At 28.2% G+C, this 5,521-nt stretch overlaps 1 long non-coding RNA gene across 1 annotated transcript; it reads right to left on the bottom strand.

The window, feature by feature from the left end:
- Window positions 1-1,027: 1,027 nt before the first annotated feature.
- On the bottom strand, window positions 1,028-2,196 carry LOC140431632 (uncharacterized). The gene is made up of 3 exons (XR_011949707.1): window positions 1,984-2,196; window positions 1,776-1,900; window positions 1,028-1,655 (listed from the first exon to the last, which is right to left on the bottom strand). It is a non-coding gene; the product is annotated as an uncharacterized lncRNA (long non-coding RNA).
- Window positions 2,197-5,521: the final 3,325 nt, after the last annotated feature.

Raw genomic sequence — 5,521 nt, 5'->3', positions numbered from 1 at the left:
TTTAATAATAATACTAGTTATAATAGACAAAATTTTAATAATAATACTAATTATAATAGACAACATTTTAATAACAGTACTAATAATAATAGACAAGATTTTAACAATAGAAGAAATACAGAACGACCTAACTATAACAGACAGGTAAATTGTGTTCGAAGGAATAGAAGCTGCGAAGGCAGGGAACGAAGTAGTACAAGGCAAGAAAATGTGAGTAGAAGTCATAGTAGGGAAGGACATAGGACATCAGATCCAAGTGGTCAGATACAATCTGACAATTCTAATAATCAAAATTTTGTGCAGTAAACTTTCTGAATTACAAGTTAGGCCATTGCTATTATGAAAAACCTTCTGAATTTATTTCTTTAGATGAAGATAAAATTATTGAATCTATTAATTTAATTTATATAAATGCTTTGGCCAAAAATAAAATGATTAAGATTATGATAGATACTGGTTCAGAAGTACTTTAGTCTCGGAGAATTTTATTTTTAATACATTAAAACTATCAGATATAATAAAGATTCCAAAAAATTAAAATTATTGGTGCAAATAATAAGAAGTTGGGTGAAATTGATAAACTAGCCAATTTTAAAATTAATATTCTTAATAAAGAAATTAATATGCAAGGATTTATTGTTAAGGATTTATGTGTTGATATATTAATGGGAAATGATGAATTGGAAAAGAAGAAAGTAAAGATAGATTTTGAAGAAAAAATGGTAACTTTGGAAGGGCAAATAATTAAATTTATGCAGAAAGATGAGGTAGAAGAAGGAATAAGAGTTGATAGGATATTATTAAAAGAAAATAATGATGTTTATGAAGAAGAAATGTATTTTGATGATAGGGAAATGTCCCAGAAGAATGTAAAGAATAATTATTGTAGTGAATATTTAAGGAATGGAAATTTTAAGCAGATGGATGCCTACGAGGCGGAGTGCGTAAAATTGGAAGCAAGGAATAATGAGTACATAATGAAGAATAATTTTATTTGTAAAGAAGAAGATATGATAAAAGTTTTAAATTGCCCTGAAGAATATAAATCAATAGTCATTTCCATATTACAGCAACACAAGGGACTTGTCAATAAAGAAAATAGAATTGCACAAAATTATATCCATAGTATAAAAGTTAAAGAAGAAAAAGATTTTAAAACAAAATCATACCCAATACCATATAGATACAGAGAAGAAGTAAACAAAACAATTAATAATATGTTAGAAGATGGGATCATTGAGAAGGCAGACACACGTTTTATTAACCCCATAGTAGTAGTACGAAAAAGATCAGGTGAAATCAGGTTATGTTTGGATGCAAGGAATATTAACAAGATTACTGAAAAGCAATTTGAAGCACCAATGAGTATAGATGGAATATTAGGAAGAATTACAGGAATGTCATTTTTCACTAAAATCGATTTACAGCATAGTTTCTGGTTAATACCTCTAGAAAGAAAAAGTAGACAGTATACAGGATTTCAGATAGATAGATTAGTATATCAATTCAAAGTAGTACCAGTTGGACTTCAATCATCTTGCAGTGTTCTATGTAGATGTCTTCATGATATTTTGGATCAATATGAACATTTTGTAATTCACTACATTGGTGATATATTAATTGTTTCTAAAACAGCTGAAGATCATGAGAAACACCTAAAAATTATAATAAACAGATTAGATAAAGTTGGACTTAAAATAAATCAAGAAAAATGTACAATTTTTCAAAAAGAAGTAATATATTATAAACTTAACACTAATTATAAAAATACTAACAGCTTACTGATATATCCATTTTATTCAATAGACTTGATTTGTTAAATAGATGGTAGATTTCATTGTTGTGAATAAATTTGACATCATACTTGTTGAATTTTGTACATGTGGAAATTGTTGCTACCCTAAAAATCATAATTTGGGGTTAGATACAGAATTAATACTATAAATGTCTTTCTAAAAATAATATGGAAAGTGTAAAACTTACGATTCATATAGATGAAAGCCTTGTGAACGGAAATCTTGTCTATAAATAAACAGAATACAAAATAATTATAGAACCTTACATTAGTTGTTTTTAATTTTTGACATAGCCTCCATTTTCATTGCTCCAATTGACATGACAGTTTGACCATAGAATAGCCGAACTGTGCTTGATCCGTTGTTCTATGTTTTGACATAGACAGCGAACAGGGATGTATTTAACACATTTTAAATAAAAAAAAAAAAATTTTGATTTATTAAATTTAATAAGGTATGAGAAAATTAATATTTAAAAAAATAATAAGTAAATTATTTATTTTAAATTTAAATTTTGGGGTATTGTGACAATTGGGGTTTATAGAAAATAATTTATAAGTTATATACTACATAATATTAGATATAAAAAAGTATTTGGTTGTTTTAAATAAGTTATATACTAGAGAATTTAATAAAAATATATTTATGTGAGGGTATTTTTAATAAATTAGCATATAATTAAGTGTAAAAAGTTGTATTTTAGTAATTATAATGTGGTAGATAGATTGAAGTGAGCCATGTGCCTAGGCAACCAAAAATACTCTCGAAATTTGACAGATATTTATACTCTGAAGTGACGTTTAAGAATATTTACAAATATAAAGTGGGTTATAATAATATATTGTTTGAAATGTGTATTTTATTAAATTAGAATGTTAAGTTACTAATTTAATTATATATTCTGATCTGAAAAGCCTAAATGTAAACAAAATTATTAATAGAAAAGAATGGAATTCTCTGGATCTCCGGAGATGGCCATGTTTGCGAAATGGTTTGTTCCAGAAAATTCAGACAAGTAGTTAATAGAACAAAATAGAACATGATATCTTACGAGATGGTTCTAGAATGTCCAAAAGATATAAATACCCGTGATTTGGATTCAAGATGGCAGTTTTTAAGTTTTTTAGTCAGAAGTCAAGCAGTTTATTATGAAAGTTAGTTAGAGTCAGTGAATCAAGTACAAATAGTCCAATAGTTTAATATAGTGAGTTAAATGAAGATTAAAAATTATGCATATAATTTAATGCACATTTATAATTATACACAAATAATTATTGAAGATAAAAAAAGGTATATTGGAAGAAATTAAATTATATTATGGTTGGAGATTAGTATAAATCAACTTATAATAATTGGATATTGGTATATTGAAAAGAAGAATAAATATAAATGCTGTTTGCTGGTTTGGTTGGTGGTGTATAGATGCTGGTGAAGAAAAATATATCTTAAATTGGTAGAAGCTGATAATTGAAAAAAGTAATTTCACAAAAAAACAAGGATAACTGAAGTACGAAGACATTCAGTGGTGATTAGAATCTATATACTTAGTGGAAAATAGTTCATTTAGGCATTCAGTGAAAGAAAGGTACAAAATTTTGTTAATATAATTTAGTTAGTGTCATAACAATTTCAATTTTGAAGATAGTTTGTTTAAATTTTAGATTGTCTATAGAATTTAATTAGTTTTATAAGAATATCAGTTTAAAGATAGTTTATTTTAAATTTACATTGACTAGGTTAGATATATATGTGTGTTTCATAATAGTTATAATAAAGATAATTTAAAAAAGTACTTACAAGCTAATTCTTTGAGAACCGCGATAAAAACCCTATATATTATATTATTAAAAATACTCATTGCTCATCATTCAAACAAAAAACACATCATAACAATACATATATGAAAGTAAAAGATTGCCTTTCGTGTAATCGAATGAAATTAGAGTGGAATTCGAATTCCACGATTGTTCTACACGGGTTTCAAATTATTTAACTCTCGTCAGAAACATTTGTGGAAGTTTAAACTAAAATAAAATGCAGTCTAGTATTTGGCCGCTATAATAACAATAACATGCCTGAGTACGCTAGCAGCGGTATCTATACCAAGCAACAAGAAGTCAAGAGAGCTTTCTTCGTTATCGAATTAAATGAACCGCAAATATAAAGCTTCTTACGGGAGGCTGTTAGACGATGCTAAGAATAACCTTTTTATCCGACATAAACGGGTGAACTATAGATGCATGTCTAAGTTAAAGGTTATTTCTAGCATCGTCTATTAGCTTTCAGTAAGCTAGTTTACTTAGACATGATATTGTTTTTATAATAGCCAAATACTAGAGTGCATTATATTTCAGTTTAATTTTCTACGAGTGTTCCTGATGAGAGTTGATTAACTCGAAGCATGTGCGGTACAATGGTGGAATTCGAATTAAAATGAAAGTATTTTACTTTTGTCTTCTCTATGTAAAACGTTTACGTCTTCTCTATGTAAAAAGTAAAAAAGATAGTGTTTTTAAGGGCGAACTATAGATGCATGTCGGAGTAAAAGATAAATTCCCTAGCTTCGTCTAATAGCCCCAAGTAAAAAGCTTTAGATTTACGGTTCACCTAATTTGCTATCGAAGAGAGGTGTCTCGACTTCTTGTTGCTCCATATATATTAAAAGCAGCATGTTAACTTGGAAAAGGATCACTACATGAGCAATGCGATTAGTGGCATTAGAGTTAGAAGACTCTTATAGTTTCCAGGGCAAAAATTACAGCTACCTGAGAAAAGGAATGTCAACCGTGAAAACATTTAAAACGAATAGAAGTGGGTAATGCGAGTGCATAATAAAGGTAAAATAGTCAGAAATACGTATTTACGATTGCCTTTCATTAATATCCTATTTTGTTTTTATTTTCCTGTTTGCGAGACATGCAATTACTTTTTTTCTTTATTTTTTCTTAGGTAGCTGTAGCCTCCTCCTTTGTTATTGTTAGTTGCTGAACTAGAAACCATTAGGGTCTTCTAACTTTCTAACTCTATTGTCACAAATTGGTCGCATTGCTCCTGTAGTGATCCTTTCCCGTCAACATAATTCTTTCATTACTTGTTGCCATTGCCACAGAAACGACACTGAGGAGTAGGCAGATTGAGACCTCAGTGCCATTTAACGATTCTGGTATTTCTGGAGAACAAGATACTGGTACGTCATGAATGGGGAGAGAAGACAGATTGATTGATGTATATAGACAAATGTTTTCCAAAACTTCTATAAAACTTTTCCGGTTTTATCTTTATAGAAAAGAGACGGGTAAATTATATGACGCTAGTCTACGTCACTGAAGATTAAAGCAAAAATCTAAATTTGGTTTCGAAAATTAGTTTACGGATTTTAATATATATATATATATATTATTTTAAATACAAATATATATTTTGCGTTTTACATACTAAGTTGTTTTAATAAAACATACTCATTATATTGCCTATAATTAACACGCTGCCTATATACAAATATTTGTTTCAGTGGGTCCAATTTACTGTTGAATCAGGATTCAAATTAAATGTTTGTTTTAGTGTTTAAATACAAAATAAGACTTTCCGTCTTATGCCATCCGTATTAAATATAAGTAATTATATCTGTTTACCAAATGGGATCCGATTTATAATTGCCTTTAATTACACAGGCTCACAAAATTTAAAACATGTTAAAATATAGTGAAAAAAAAAACATGTTTTAC

Source organism: Diabrotica undecimpunctata, unplaced genomic scaffold, assembly GCF_040954645.1.
Source record: "Diabrotica undecimpunctata isolate CICGRU unplaced genomic scaffold, icDiaUnde3 ctg00000999.1, whole genome shotgun sequence".
NCBI classification, from domain to species: domain Eukaryota; kingdom Metazoa; phylum Arthropoda; class Insecta; order Coleoptera; family Chrysomelidae; genus Diabrotica; species Diabrotica undecimpunctata.
The sequence above is the reverse complement of the archived record's forward strand: the minus strand, read 5'-3'. Positions and strand labels throughout refer to the sequence as shown.